The 17,118-nt window shown below is 40.7% G+C and overlaps 1 pseudogene; it reads right to left on the bottom strand.

The window, feature by feature from the left end:
• Positions 1-424: 424 nt before the first annotated feature.
• LOC118717765 lies at positions 425-16,419 on the bottom strand (annotated as a pseudogene).
• Between the last annotated feature and the right edge of the window lie 699 nt (positions 16,420-17,118).

Below are 17,118 nucleotides of genomic sequence, written 5' to 3' on the forward strand. Positions count from 1 at the left end.
CTGCTCTGGCACTTGTCACACAGAATTGCTTGCAGCCTCCATCTCTCTCTCCCTATTTTCAGGCATTTTCACTCACTGTTCCCTCTGCCTGGGATCATCCTTCCTACTCCATTCTCTTCCTCTCTAATTTCATCTAGTCTTTCTTGATCCAGCATAGATGTTTTCTCTGTGATGGAGGTTTTATTTTATTTATTTAATTAATTTATTTATTTTACCTCAAAGGCTGAGTTAGGTGCCTCCTCTGTGCATTCCCATAGGACCCTATCATAGCACTTGTCACACCATTGTATCTTCTCTCTCTCCCTCACTAAACTGCAAACCTTTATGGGGTAGATGGCATACTAGTTATCCCAGCAGAGAGTATCAGCCCATTGAATGAATTATAGAAGGTAGTCCTAAGCTTTGGAAAGAACACAAGTGGGGACTAGGTCCCTGGGGCTGACCCCCAAGAGAGCTGCTGTTGAACATTAGACTGCTGGGCACTGCTGAAGCTCAGGGACATAGTTGCCTGCTGCAGAAATATCTGGATGTTAGAATCCTGGACCAGTCAGAACTGCTTCTGGGTCTTGTGGAGCTCTTCCTGCTGCCACCAGATGTTGGACTCAGGATCTGTGTCCACTGCTCCAACTGGCCTTTGATGGTCTGGAACATGTTGAACTGTGCTGGGGGGCAGGTGGGTTCTGCAAAAGGTCTGAGGCAGAAGCTGCTGTGTGAGGTCACAGTGCGAGGTCACAGGAGCTGCTGTGAGAAGTCACAGCCACAGTGCGAGGTCACATCGTGGCTGCCTGGCATCATGGCTGCCTGGCTGAGCCCTGGCACAAGGAGTTCTTGAAACAGGATGGCCGATCTTGGCACAGCCATGGTGCTAGCTTCTGCCATCTACTTGCTTGGAGTGGAAGTGGATTGTGGCATGGCCATGTGCAAGGATTTATGGGAACGTCTTAGGATGCTGATGGCAAGTGACTTATGTTAAGGCCTGAGGTACCCACATCAAGTGCATTAAAGTGTTGCTGAAGTTCCAGACTTGAGCCCTTGCTAAAGGATTGATGACCTTAGATGGCAGATCTTGCAAAGTCAGCTCCTGCTTCCTTTCAACTCAGACAACTGCATAACTGACCACCGAGTCTGTGCACATGATAAACTTAGGATGGGAGTTCCACTGATGGCCTTTGATCAGAAACTAATATCAACACGATATTCCTTTGCCAAATTGCATTAGGTGTTGGTGGCACCTGGCCAGGAACTCCAAATGATCTATGTGTAGTAGTCATAGCTTGAGGTTCCCAAAACTTCAAAAAGTAGGTATCTTATGGTTGGAGGGGCTCTGTGATCCAGAAATAAAAATTTCCATTCCAAGCTATACTCTGGAGGTAACTCAACTATACACATTTCCTTTAATAACTGTGATGTTGCTAGGGGAACAGTAGTAATGAAGCAAACCTCCTTTCCAAGGGCACCTGGCAAGGCTTTGAAAGGGCATTGTCAAAGCTGTGACAGCAGGGGCTAGGCACATTTTTGTAGGAGAAAATTCCCTAAAAGTGTTATTTATTCACTAGAGACCTAGTGCATAAAATTCATGCACTTGGGGGGGGGGGGTCCCTCAGTCCGGCCTGTACCCTCTCACAAACTGGGAGCCCTTGGGGTATGTCCAACTGATGGCTTAGGCCTGCTCCTCCCGACAGTCAGACATCCTTAGCATTGCTGCAAAGGCAAGAGAGGCTCCTGCCACTGCCACTGTGCTCTCCAGCTGTAAGCCCGGTTTCTGGCTGAGCGGCACTCCCCCTGTGAGATCAAGCTGAAATCGGCTCTCTGACATCCCCTCAGAGGTCCCAGATTGCAAGGGGACGTAGGCCAGGCTGAGGGACCCCATGGGTGCCTGGGAGAGACACAGGAGGTTGGCCAGGTGGGGAGGAATTGTAGGAAGGCCTCAGGGCGTGTCCAGCCTGACTTGCTCAGTCCCGATGGGTCGGACCCCAGTAGCAAGCTAACCTACCAGTCGGAGCATCTGCCTCCTGGCGGTCAGTGCATGTCGTAGCAAGTGATTGAGCATATCATTAACATAATATGCTTTGATTGCTTGAACAGTCGACCAATCGACCAGACATTTAACATATTGGACTTTTATTATATAGAATAAGTTGGACATTCCTTTGGGTTCAAGCTATCTATGAGAAAATGGCAATAAAACTCTAAATCATGGTTAGATTTTAAGTATCCTGGGAAGGGGGAATCCATCACAAGCACATAAGAAGAGAGCATCCTATAAACTTCTAAATGTTCTTGTTCTGGAAGGAAATTTGACAAATTCTGATCCATGACATCCTAAGGTAAGTGCCTCGGTTCAGGCGCGATACCAACAGAAAAATAGAGGATGTTGCCGAAACAGGTTTGGCTCAGTGGTAGAGCGTTGGTCTGCGGACTGAAAGGTCCCAGGTTCGATTCCGGTCAAGGGCATGTACATTGGTTGCGGGCACATCCCCGGTAGGGGGTGTGCAAGAGGCAGCTGGTCGATGTTTCTCTCTCATCAACGTTTCTAGCTCTCTATCTCTCTCCTTTCCTCTCTGTAAGAAAAATCAATAAAATACATTAAAAAAAAATAGAGGATGCTGCTTTCCATTGTGGTGATGATGAAGCCATTTGATGCTTCCAACTATAGCCCTATGAATTCTTCATTACTGAGGAAGGAAGGTTCCCACTCCTGCTGAATATCACAGATTTCTGTTTATGCTGAGACCTCACTGTGTTTCTGCAAAAATCTGACGACTTTTTCCATCACTGTAGTTTTGTCCATTTCCCCTGTATTGTCAGAGAGCATAGAGCTAAGCTTTTTTTGCTTTTTTTTTTTTAATGTATTTTTATTGATTCTAGAGAGAGAGAAATGGACAGGGACAGAGAGACAGAAACATTAATCGGCTGCCTCCCATACACCCCTATTTGGGATTGAGCCTGCAATCTGGGCATACGCCCTTCGGGAACTGAACCCTTCTGAACACAGAGGGGCTCTGTGACCCAGAAATAAAGCAGTGAGCTTCTACATGGCCACCACAGTCTGCGTCCCTGGGATCCTGCGGGAGGCAGGCTATTCTCACGGCCAAGTCTGGATTCAGCTAGATCTAGATTAATGCGAGCTCTTCATTAACGGGTCAATGCTCAACCACTGAGCCACACAACAGGGCTAGCTGAACGGGTCCTGGCTTCTGAAAATTTAGGGGACCTGTTTTATGTACATAACAAACTTGTTTCAAAAAGCTCTTTGCCCTGTCTTCATCTTCACCCATTAGATTTTTGATGCAGTGTTTCCTTGGAGTGGGCTAGGGTGGTCCTGTGGGGCCAGGCACCACCTGGGCCAAGGAGAAGCACCTCCTGCTGCCACCCTAGGAGCTGGAGCTGGAGGAGGCGCAGTGAGCTTCTACATGGCCACCACAGCGTGCGTCCCTGGGATCCTGCGGGAGGCAGGCTACTCTCAAGGCCAAGTCTGGATTCAGCTAGATCTAGATTTTGGTTTCTTCCTCCTCTGAGTCTTTTCTTTTTCCAGCTATAAAAATGCAGGTCTCAGGTCCCTCCTCACAGAGTTGTTGGGAGGATTGAATGAGGTGCCTAGCATAGGATGTGGCACACATGAGCTTGGGGTCAGTGTGTGTTCCCTTCCCCCACTCACAGCAACCAGAGAACCTGGGTTCCCTGGGAACTTGGTTTGAAGTGACAAGAATGAACTCAGAGGTGGGTCATGCAGGAGAAGAAGCAGGCAGGGAGCAATGAGTTGGGCCTGAATCTGAAGTGGGAGTTGGAGGTACAGGTTTAGAAGGTCTCGGTTAGGGACACTGAGCTGGAGCCTAGGAGCAGATAAGACTATCTTAGGGAAGGTCTCAGGCCTAGGGAGCAGTAACGAGAAGGTTTGCCTTTGCAAAACACACACACACACACACACACACACACACACACACACACACAAAAAAAAAAACAAAAACAAACAAACAAACAAAAAAAAACAGAGGAGGAATGGTCTGTGGGATCAATGTTAGAAAAGAACCAGGATAAGAAGGGAGAAGCAACAGTGTTACACAATGCAGAGAGATGGAGGAGAATGTGGGTTTGATCTTCATGAGGTCATAGTTGTCCTTGGAAAGAATGTTGATGGCTGTTTTGTGAGGTTAATCATTTGTTGTAGTTCAGAGTAGAAAGACGGGCCATGTGGGTCTTGAAGTTCAAGAGCAGGACCCATCTTAACTGATAAATGGGGAAGAAAAGGCTGATAACTGTAGCAGCAAAAACTGTTCATAAATTAAACACAGGGTTCGTCTCCATTTCCAATCCCCATCCCACTAACTTCTGCCCAGTTTAAGAATATCAAGGAATAACCAAGCATGGTTGGCAGGAACCTGTGGAAGCATATACAAAACTATTGTATTTACAGAGAGTTTTGTGGTTAGTAACTACCATTTATTCTTTTCTGTGTTGCAAGCATTGTGCTGAATGTCTTGTGCATGTTACATCACTTACTCCTTATGACAATCCTTTAAAATATTACTGTCAATTAATGTTTGAGAAAACTAATATTTAGAGAAAACTAATATTTAAAGACAGTAGAAGTTGTGTGAATGTTTCACATAAATATTGATAGTGAACTGGTGATGAGCTGAGATTAAAATTGGGACCTCTGATTCAAGTTCTTGCTCTTCCCTGGTCTGTTGGCATAGGGGTGGGCAGCATGGGGAAGGCGACCTTTGGGAGTCAAGGGAGAAGGCAAGGCTTCTGAAAAGTTAGGGAACCTGTTTTATGTACATCACCCACTTCCCTGACGCTGCCCCGCCAAGTAGTAAGTGAAGTTTACTGTACACCAAAGAACCACCCAGAGCTGCATAGTCCCATAACATTTTCTGCCCCAATGGAATGTTTTTTTAATCTGTTGTCTAATATAGAAGATACTAGCTATCCATAGCTACTGAGCACTTAAAATGTGGCTACTGTGACCAAGGGACTGAATTTTTAATTTTATTTTAGTTTAATTAATTTAAAATTAAATTTAAAAATTGATATTTGTGTCAGTTATATATATATAACTTTATATGAAAGAAATGAATGTAAAATTGCTTATTAATAATTTTTAATTGGCTACATGTTGAAACAATATTTTTGATATCTTGGTTCAAATAAATGTTAAAATTAATTTCACCTATTTTTTAAAAAAAACTTTAATGTGGCTCCTAGAAAAATATTAATTAAGTATTTAGCACACATTTTATTTCTGTTGGATATGTTTGCTCTAGAGGTAGTGTCCTGGTACTAATAGAAGTGGTTGGAAGGCAGCAAAAGCTCTTGCTACTCTAGGCCTCTCCATTCTTCCTTCCTCCCTACCCTTCTTACTCCTCTTACCCTTGAGGTACGGAAGGTATTTTGCACTTAATTATATCTCTCCAGAGTGTTTAATTTTAAAAGACAGTAGAAGTTGTGTGAATGTTTCACATAAAGAACTGACTCGTTGTCACTGGATTTCAGGCCTCTTTGAGGGAGATATTTGGCCTTTTAGAAGTCTCTATTGAACTCCCAGGGTTGTTTCTACTCACATGTTCTACCCATGTAAGTACTCATACTTGTCAAACCTGAGTCCCAGTTTAAAGACTCCAAAATGTGTATATGTAGAAAATTATTAGTTTGCTCATGTATATTGCTAGTCTACCTATTTCTAAAAATGAGCTTTGCTGAGGTGCTAAAGGACACTTGCAGTCAAAAACTTGTATCGCTCAAGCCTCAAATTTGAGTAGGCATCACTGGGTAAAAGACTAAAATGCTAAACATTATACATCTCCAAAGTTTGCTCTCCAAAGCCTCTATTAAAAGGATATGCAGCCAAAAAGGTTTGGCTCAGTGGACAGAGCGTTGGCCTGCAGATTGAAGGGTCCCATGTTTGATTCTGGTCAAGGGCATGTTCTGTGGTTGTGGGCACATCCCCCGTGGCGGGTGTGCAGGAGGCAGCTGACTGATGTTTCTCTCTCATCAATGTTTCTAACTTTCTCTATCTCTCTCTCTTCCTCTCTGTAAAAAAATCAATAATATATATATATTTTTAAAAAGGATATGCAGTAAAATCTCTTATTTACTGTATTTTTAAAAAATATATTTTATTGATTTTTTTACAGAGAGGAAGGGAGAAGGTTAGGAAGTTAGAAACATTGATGAGAGAAAATCATTGATCTGCTGCCTCCTGCACCGCCCCCCCCCCCGCCCCCCCCCCCCCCCCCCCCCGGGATGTGCCTGCAACCAAGTACATGCCCTTGACTGGAATCGAACCTGGGACCATTCAGTCTGCAGGCTGACACTCTATCCACTGAGCCAAACCGGTCAAAGCTCTTATTTATTTTTGATTAAAAAATAAAGTATCTTTGTCCTGGCTGGTGTGGCTTAATTGGTTGAAATGCTGTTCCATATGCCAAAGGTGGCAGGTTCAATTCCTGGTCAGAGCCCATAGGGAGATAACAAATCAATGTTTCTCTTCACATTAATAGTTCTCTCTTACCCTCCCTTCCTCTCTCTAAGATCAGTAAAATAAATAAATAAAGTAGTCTTGGTTTCTTTATATGTAAATTGGGGAAAGCAATAGAGAGAGAGAGTACTTGGATAGACTTATGAGGGCTGAGAGGACAAAATAAATTCATATTATGTAAAGTGCTTAGACCAGTGTATGGAATATAATAAACCTTTAGCTCAATTGGTGTTAACTATTAATATAAAATATAAGTCATAGCTTATAGTTCACTGTGTCCACTGGCAAGAGTGCACTCCCTAATGAGTCCCTCCAACTCTGCAGAGCCCAGATTTGCAAGGATGGGAAACACAAAATCCTCCAGAGGGTTACTGTGAGTGACAGTAAGTGGAGCCATTACTGTGTCCACTTATTGGTTTCCAGGCACGTATTTTCTCCCTACTGGACACACCACCGTATAGTAGCCTCTGATTCAGTGCATATCCTGCATCCTGGAGGAGTGCCCAATCCTTAAGAGTCTTGCCTCCAAGATAACATTTTATAAACAACAGCCAGGTTATAAGATCCTTCAGGTAGGGAATCATCAATGTAAATCCAGAGTCTTTCATGTCATCTGGAATATGATATTGGAATTCCATATGTATTATTCAACCAAGTGAATAAATGAATTAGTGAAAAATAAAAAATGAATGCTGGATGAATACAAGACATTTGGGACTAGGGAGTGGTATGGGATGGATACCGATTTGGCAATATCATTCGTAATCATTTTTCACTTACAATCTATAAAGTCTGACTCTTGAATCCTTAACTCCCACTCTTACCTTTCTCATGAGTTTCAGATAAACATCTACAACAGCAAACTTGATGGTGATGTCTAGTGTTCCAAAGCACCTGAAACAAAACATGTTTAAAATGAACTTATTTCCCCACTTATTAACCCTGTTCCTCCTCCTACTAATGCCACCTAGATCAGAATTTTAGAAGTCATTCTAGACTTCATCCTCTTCCTCCATCAATTTGTTACTAAAATCTTGTTATTTCTGTACCTTCAATAGCTTAGGAATTTGAGTTTCCTCCCCATCTGGTTTTCTTCCCTCTAGCTATTCTTCCTTTCCTCTCCAACTTGCTTGTCATTGACAAACTAATTTTTTTTAAAATATATATTTTATTCATTTTTTACAGAGAGGAAGGGAGAGGAATAGAGAGCTAGAAACATCGATGAGAGAGAAACATCGACCAGCTGCCTCCTGCACACCCCCCACCGGGGATGTGCCCACAGCCAAGGCACATGCCCTTGACCAGAATCGAACCTGGGACCCTTCAGTCCACAGACCGACGCTCTATCCACTGAGCCAAACCGGTTTTGGCGACAAACTAATTTTTCTAAAATGCAGACTTAATCACGAGCATTCTTGTGTTTTCATATTATACAGTGTTTTACATAAACGTTAAAGGCAAGCTTTAAAATTAAATACCCATTGCATTTTGAAGTTATTTATTACATGCTCTTACAAGATAATATCTTTTTAAAGAATGATACTTTGTAAAATGTGTTTGTACTCATTCAATAGAAACTTATCTGGCCACTGGGTAAAGCTAGCAATAAAATTACTGGTGTGCAATGTGTTAAGATTGTCTAATAGCTCCCCACTGCTGTAGGATAAAACCCGTACTTCTTGGTTAGCCTGGCTTATAACATCTTCCACGATCTGGTCCTGTCTATCTTGCTTACCACTCTATAGAGCTATAAGCTTGTGGTGGTGGGAATTATATTATCCTCAACTTCATCATTTTAGTGCCTAAAACAGTTTTGGTGCTCAAATACCGTTTCCCTAAATTAATGAATGAAGAGAGAAGATCTGAAATGGGCTTTGAAGATTGAACTGGGTGGATAAATATAGACTGAACATCTAATCTGAAACTTTCCAATAATTATTGAGCTACTAAATTGAGTTGTTGTTTTTTTTTTTTGATGAAATAGGTTCCTTGTTCCTTAATTTTTGGATCTCTGGGCTTCTGATCAAGATGGTGACATAATTAAATACGGTACTTGAATCCTTCCACAACCACATCAAAATTATAACTGAACAACAGCATTACCATCATTCAGAAGAGCCTGAAATCTAACTGAACAAAAGTACTACAACTAAGAATATAAAAAAGAAGCCACAATGAGATTGGCAGGAAGGGGTGGAGATGTTGGTCCCACACCCACATGTGGTGGATAAAAATTGGGAGGGAAATCTCAGCTTCAGAGGACCCCTTCAGGAATGAGAAGTCCCAGCCTCACAACAAGCCCCCCAACTTGGGGTTCCAGTGCCAGAAAGAAAAGTTTCCATAAATTCTGGCTGCAAAAACCAGTGGGGATTGTGGCTGAGTGAGATGGAGGGCTGCTGGAGTCTCAGGCATTCCTCTTAAAGAGCCTGAACAGCCCTAGCTGGTTTGGTTCAGTGGATAGAGCACTGGCCTGCGGACTGAAGGGTCCTGGTTCAATTCTAGTCAAGGTCACATGTCCGGGTTGCAGGCTTGATGCCCAGTAGGGGAAGTGCAAGAGGCAGCCAATCAGTGATTCTCTCTCACCATTGATGTTTCTATCTCTCCCTTCCTCTCTTAAATCAATAAAAATATAAAAAAATAAAATTAAAATAAATAAAGGGCCTGCACACAGATTTACCGTACTTTTCTTTGTATAAGACACCCCCTACTTTTCCAACCCCAAATTAAGAAATCAATATTTTAAACATTTTACTGGTTTTCCTCTTAAGACCTTCTTATTTTTTGACATCTTTAGGAGTTGCTCTTCTTGTTTTCTTAACTGTCTGATTATACATTCAGTGGGGAGAGGTCCAAATTGTCTCTCTGCAGCTCTATTTCCATGCTGATTATATTTAGTTTGAATTTTGCAGAGTAAGACAATAGCTTACCAGTATTTATCTTTTTATTTTTTGACATCTTTATGGATTCAGAAGGCTCCTGTCCCTGATTCATCTGTGAACTCAGAGTTCAAAACACTGGTTATAAGGATGCTCAATGGAGCTTAAGAGAGTAAACTTAGTGAGAACTCCAACAAAGAGATAGGAAAAATAAAAATGGAACTAGAAAATATGAAAAAGTTCCAGTCATAAATGAAGACTACATTAACTGAAATGAAGAATACATTACAGGGCCGGGACCGGTTTGGCTCAATGGATAGAGCGTCGGCTTGGGGACTGAAGGGTCCCGGGTTCAAATCCGGTCAGGGGCATGTACCTTGGTTGCGGGCACATCCCCGGTAGGGGGTGTGCAAGAGGCAGCTGGTCGATGTTTCTCTCTCTCCCTCTCCCTTCCTCTCTGTAAAAAAACCCAATAAAATATATATTAAAAAAAAAAAGAATACATTACAGGAAATCAATTATAGAATAGATTAAGCAGAAAATCAAATCAGAGATTTGGAAGATAAGGAGGCAGAAAACACCCAATCAAATCAGCAAAAAGGATCCAAAATAATGAGGATAGTGTAAGGTATCTTTGGAACAACTTCAAATATATCAACATTCAGAAAGTGCCTGAAGGAGAAGAGAGGGAGCAAGAAATTGAAGATCTATGTAAAAATAAATAAATAAATAAATAAATAAATAAATAAAGATGAAGAATTTCCCTAATCTGGTAAGGAAGTAGATATACAAATCCAGGAAGCACAGAGTCCTAAACAAGATAAACCCAAAGAGACTGACACCAAGATGCATTATAATTAAAATGCAAAAGAGTAAAGACTAAGATAGAATCTTTTTTAAAAATATATATTTTTTTTACAGAGAGGAAGGGAGAGAGATAAAGAGCTAGAAACGTCAATGAGAGAGAAACATCAACCAGCTGCCTCCTGCACACCCCCCACTGGGGATGTGCCTGCAACCAAGGCACATGCCCTTGACAGGAATTGAACCCGGGACCTTTCAGTCCATAGACGGACGCTCTACCACTGAGCCAAACCGGTTTCGTCTTAAAGGCAGCAAGAGAAAAACTGTTACCTACAAGGGAACTACCATAAGACTTCACAACAGAAACTTTACAGGCCAGAAGGGATCGGCACAAAATACTCAAAGTGATGAAAAGCAACAACCTACTACCAAGATTACTTTACCCAGCAAGGCTATTATTTAGAATTGAAGGACAGACAAAAGAACTTCCCAAACAAGAAAGAGCTAAAGGAATTCATTATAATCAAACCAGTACTACATGGAAAGTTAAAGGATCTTCTTTAAGAAGGAAAAAAAAGATAAAAATATAAATAATAAAATGACAATAAATACATATCTATCAACAATTGAATCTAAAAATAAAAATAAATGAACAAGCAGAACAGAAAAAGATTCATAAGATACAGAGAATATTTTGTGGTTGATAGATGGGAGGGGGGTTGGGAGGATGCTTGAAAAGGGGAAGGGATTAATAAGTACAAATTGGTAGTTACAGAATAGTCCCTAAAGTACAGCTTAGGGAATATAGTCAATAATATTGTAATAACTATGTATGGTGTCAGAGGATGCTAGATTGATCAGGATGATCACTTAGTAGGTTATATAATGTCTAATCACTGGTTTGTATACTTGAAACTAATATATGTCAACTGTAATTGAAAAATAAAAAATTAAAATTAAAAAAAAAATTTGGTATCTCCATGACCAGCTAAGTGCTTGGCACATAGTAGGTATAATTAATTAATTATATTATGTATTCAGCCAAATAAATTAATTATATTATGTATTCAGCCAAAGGTACATTTCTTTTGGGAAATGTAATGCTTACTTAATTACAGAGCAACTTATTTGGGAAGAGATGAAAACTTCATTAATTCTTTGTGAAGAAGCTATTCTGCTGGTCAGATACCTGAGCAAACAGACCAGGTCTTAAGACAATTTAATCAAAGACATTTCTTATTGACCAGAATGGACCTGCTGTTGGAGAGGACACCTGTCTTCTTGAGGTCAGTGGCTCCAGCATTAAATTTATTAACTGTAACCAGATCTGGCTACAGATGCTGCCAAAAACAGGGATATCCCAAGGTGTTGTTACTGGATACTAATTTTGGATAAATACCTCCTGGAGACTTTAAGTCTTTCAAAATGAAGACTGTATGCTATAATAAGTCATAACTATTACTGGAGTTTCCATTTCAGTGAATAGTTAACCTCATATTTTTTGTAATTGGGACATACAACATACATACTGGCATTTAAATACTTAAATGGAGTTCAGAAGTCAAATATTTCACAAGGTCCTAGGAACCTATTTTCAAAGTAATGAAAAGTGACCCTGGTTGCAATACGATCACTCCCTTCGGAGAACTTGCAAATAAATTTAGTTAGTAAAAGCTTCTGCCAACATAATTCTAGTTCAGAGAACAACAAGGATATTCCCAGTTGCCAGTTGCTCTTATCTGCTGCTTCTCCTAATGCCTAATTTGGAAAAATTCCATTTTGCTGTAGGCTAAGACTGGGTTATTAATCCATAGACTTTTTTCCAACTAGTTGATTCTTTGGAGCTTTCGAGGAAACTCGTGGTCCATGGTATAGAACCTTTCACTCAAACTAAAAAGGGTAAGCTGGTTAAAGTATCAATGGTCAAGACTTTGTAAAAAAAAATTTTTTTTTCTTGACAGGAAGAGTATTCAACTTTGTTAGTTAAATGAAGAGATTAAAACTTAATAGCAACTTTGCTAATTTTCCATCATTAAGCTGAAATGTGGCTAAATATTTTCTACTATCATGCCAACATGAAAACAAATTTTCTTGCTTCCAGTTTAACTAGCTAGAAACGTCTGCAAATAAAGCTTCGATCTTAAAATGAGATGGTTTTCTTTTGATCCTCAAGGGCAGAGAATGAAGAAATGAAAAGGAAGGAGGCCAATTTATTCGTCCCAATCACCAAGAGGATTGGAGCTTTAGGGAAAATTTCCTGAGATGATAGAATGTCATTTACAGTGCTCTTAAAAAATTAATAAGGCAATTTGACTTTTAATGCTTCTGCAATCTTAGTGTAGTGGCTTTTTATAGCCCTGAGCTGTGTGTTTAAATGCACATCAAAATGTCAAAGTGGGCCTCTACATAACACCTCTTTTTGCTGTGTCCAAAGGGACTTCTTAATTATTTGCAGACTTAGAGCTGCATTTGAGAAGAATTTGACCCCTAACTAGTTGTGAGCAAAGCTGGTCATCTGATGCCTTCCAAGGCAGTTAGGAGCAAATGTAACTTGGTTAGAGTTTGGTATTCCGGTAAGGGGCAGGGCAGGGTTGCCTAAGGATTAAGAGCATCTGCTGTAGAATCTGATAAACTGTGTTTGAGTTCTGGATCAAGTCTCACTAATTATGAGACTTGTGCAAGTTACTTAAACTCTCATTGGTGAAAAGGAAACAATAATATCATCTACTGAGCATAACACAGAGCCTGGAACAATAGCAAGGGGATTGGTAAATCTTACCAGCAAAGAAGAAAATAAGCATCACCAACAGCAAAACATTATACCTGCAAGATTTTGTACTATTATACATCCTGAGAATACAACAGTGTGTAATAAGATATGGATTCCATTCTTCCCAAGCTGGTATGGCACAACTTGGAGTGGGCAAGGAGCCAGGAAAGATTTACCAAGGAAGAAAGACAGAAGCTTGGCCTTGGAGGAAGTGCAGTATCCAGATAAGCTAACTGCAGGCCAAGGGCATTCTCAGGGCTACCACAACTGCATAATTGAATCTTCTTGTCAACCTCATTGAACATCTCACCTCTATAACTAAGGATTCATAGACCAGGGAGATAGGGGAATTTAAAAGGTTATTGGCTGTGTTACTCCTTTTTTTTTTTTTTTTTTTTTTTTTTTTTTTTTTAACAGAATGTTTTCAGTTTGGCCATTTGAAAACAAAGATTTGTTATTAGTTTAAAAATTATTCTTGCCGAAACCGGTTTGGCTCAGTGGATAGAGCGTCGGCCTGGGGACTAAAAGGTCCTGGGTTTGATTCCAGTCAAGGACATGTACCTTGGTTGTGGGCACATCCCCAGTAAGGGGTGAACAAGAGGCAGCTGATTGATGATTCTCTCTCATCAATGTTTCTAACTCTCTCTCTCTCTCTTCCTCTCTGTAAAAATATCAATAATATATATATATATTTTTAAATCAATAAAATATGTATTTTTCCTTAAGTAAATACTTTGTCAAATGTAGAATAGAAATAATTCTCTGCCACAACAAAATAAAAAAATTACTTATGCACCCATCTATGTCTACCTTTGCTTGGAGATAGCATAACAGACATGATCCTAACCCTGAGATACAATCAAAACTGAACCATTCAAGCTTATATATTGTTCAATAAATCATGTTTAAAGAAATGTGTATAGTCCAATTAGTCCAGGAGTAGGGAGCAGCTCGAGAGTTAAGCCTTGGATTGACCTGTGGCAGAGCCACAAATAAGTCCCAGCTTAGAGGACAAAGCCCTCTTAGCATAATTAAGCTTGACATGGCCGCTCCCTAGATCCTTCCTGGGTAGCTAATGGGCAATGAGAGGTGCAGCAAGTGCTGCCAAAACAAGTGAAACTCACAAGAACATTGTAAACATGTTGACCACTACCTTGTTTTTCTCTGACTATAAAATAAAGCCTCAGCTTGCTGGCTGGATCCCTTTCTGTGGCCTCATCCAGGCACAGGAGATCCACTGAGCCCCAGCTATATTCTCTTTGTCTGTCTTTTCTTTAATCCTTCACTGCCCCCTCTCAAGCTCACCGAATCCTTGGCTGTGCTGGCACAGCACATCCAGGGAAAATATAATAATGAGGTTCACTGGGGTGGTGGCAATGAAGAGAGGGAGAGAGGTGTATAGATTCAAGATCTTTTTAGAAGGCCTATTTTAGTTTATTTTTTAAACTAGAGGCCCAGTGCATGAATTTGTGCACCAGTGGGGTCCCTTGACCTGGCCTGCAGGATTGAACCAAATTGGCTCTCTGACATTCCCCAAGAGATTCCGGATTGGAAGAGGGCACCAGCCAGGCTGAGGGACCTCATCGGTGCAAGATCAGGATGGGGGAGTGATGTGGGAGATTGGTGAGCTGGGGAGGGACCTAAGGAGGGCTCCAGGGAATGTCTGGTCCATCTCACTCAGTCCCAATCAAAGCATCTTCCCCCTGGTGGTCAGTACATGTTATAGCGAGCAGTTGAGCAGTCTTAGCATATCATTAGCTTATTATTCTTTGATTGGTTGAACAGACAACTGGAAGATTAGATACTTAGCATATTAGGCTTTTATTATATAGGATATATTTTTGTTGATTTCAGAGAAGGAGAGGGAGATAGGAACATCTATGATGACAGAGAATCATTGATTGGCTGCCTCCTGCCTATCCCCCCCACTAGGGATTGACTCCAAAACCTGGGCATGTGCTTTGACCAGGAATAGAACCAGGACCTCCTAGTTTACAGGTTGATGCTCAATTACTGAGCCATACCAGCTGGGATAGATAGCCTATTTTAAAAATGAAATATTGTAAGGAGAACAAGCTATTAGGTAATATTTTCCAAAAAAACCTCTTCTCTAGAGAACATGAAGATATTGATGCTCTACTGTAACCAGAAACTTTATCAAGAGGTTGTATATTTTTTTAATCCCAAACATTGACATGTTAGGGGTAGGACTACTGGAATGTCTTCTTGGAATCCTACTCATTCATTTATTATTTTATTCATAATTTATTATGTTTTTTACTTTGTGCCATACAGTATGTGTTAGGTATTGCATATATGTTAGTGAACAAAACAGATATGTTTCCTTCTCCCATGGAACTGGAGGAAGACTGACAAAAAGCAGGTAAGCAAATAAATAACTATATAAGTACACATTCATACATTTACTCACTGAAGAACTAATATTAAGCACATATTATATGTCGGGAAATATTTTGGGTTTGGGGAATTTAATGATGAGCAAAAATAGTCTGGTTCCTGTCTTATGGAGCCCATATTCTGAGACGGAGAGGCAACTTACTCAAAGAGTTACATTAAAAGTGTAACTATGAAAAAGCTATGAAGGAATAGTCATAAAGAAATTTGACCCTACAAGGAGGTCAAAGAAAGCTTCCTTGAAGAAGTGAAGAATAGATGGAGAACTGAAAGATAATAAAGAGTTAGCTGGCAAGAGGAAGGAAGGGAGAGCATTTCAGAGAGAGGGAAGAGCATGTGCTTAAGGCCATAGTATATCTTAGAGGCTGAAAGATGGTGAGGATGGCCAGAAGAGGAAGATGAACCTATAAAGGAGGCAGAAAGGGTGCAGTTGGAGGTGAAGGAGCAAGCCATGGTCATAGAAACCATGGGAAGAAAGTGTTTCAAAAAGAGAACCACAGACAGAGTCAAAGCTGCTGAGAGGTTTAGTAATATGAGAACAGAAAATGCCCCTGGATTTCACAACATGCAGGACATTGGTGAGCCCAGTGGAATTATGGGCCATAAGCCAGAATGGAATGTTCTGAGAGTGTAAGGAGAGGAAATGTAAAGAGTATGATTTTAGGAATTGCATTTGGTCACATGCAATGGAACCTGATAGCAGTAGTTTAAATAGGGTTATTTTTCTCACATAACAAGAATGACAGAGGGTGACAGACAGTTCAGGCTGGTGTAGTGGCTTCATGATGTAATGAATGCCCTAGAACCCTTCTTTCTGCTTTGTTGTAATCCTCAGTATATGGCTATTTTTTTATTATTTATTTTATTTATTTATTTTTTGTGTGAATGCAAGACAACTGTTCACTCTCAAGTCAATAGGAAGAAAGAAAGATCAGGGGGGAAAGTTCTGGTGCCTATTGCAGAAAACAGAAATTTTCTGTAAATCCCCCGTCCATTTCAGCTTACATGTCATTGGCCCGAAGTATGGCACATGGCTGGGAGGCTGGGAAATGTAGCTCTTCAGCTTGATCCATTGCTGCTCCTAACAGAATCAGCTTCTGTCAGAAAAAGGGAGATGGATATTGAGAGCAACCATTGTAGTTACACAGCACATACGAACCACACATTCAGAAAGTGAGTTGGTAAAGGAAAGGAGAGAGACAAGATGATAGTTGGAGAGGAATGTGGAACTGATTTTTTTTTTTAATTTAAATTGGGAATGACTTGAACATATTTAAAGACAAAAAGGGTCTAATCAGGAGACAGAGTCAGAGGGAGAGAGAGGATTTGAATATAAAAGAACAAAAGAGGTAATTAATTCTGCCCACTATGTAGCTCAGTGGTTGAGCATTGACCTATGAACCAAGAAGTCACAATTTGATTCCCCATGCCCTGGTTTCAGGCTTGATCCACAGTTGGGATCCACAGAAGACAGCAGGAGGCAGCCAATCAATGATTCTTTCATCTCTCTCTCTCTCTCTCTCTCTCTCTCTCTCTCTCTCTCTCTCTCTCTCTCTCTCCCTTCATCTCTGAAATCAATAAAAATGTATTTTTTAAAGTGTGTGTGTGTGTGGGGGGGGGTAGGGTAAGGGCAGGGGCTGGGGTGGGAACCAGGTGGAGGGGAGCTACAGGGGGATAAAAGAGGAGCAACTTTAATAATCTGAACAATAAAGATTTATTTTAAAAAAGAAAGAAGAAACAACAGTGATGAGAGAGGATCACTGATTGGCTGC

Source organism: Pipistrellus kuhlii, unplaced genomic scaffold (assembly GCF_014108245.1).
Source record: "Pipistrellus kuhlii isolate mPipKuh1 unplaced genomic scaffold, mPipKuh1.p scaffold_m20_p_13, whole genome shotgun sequence".
Lineage (NCBI taxonomy): Eukaryota > Metazoa > Chordata > Mammalia > Chiroptera > Vespertilionidae > Pipistrellus > Pipistrellus kuhlii.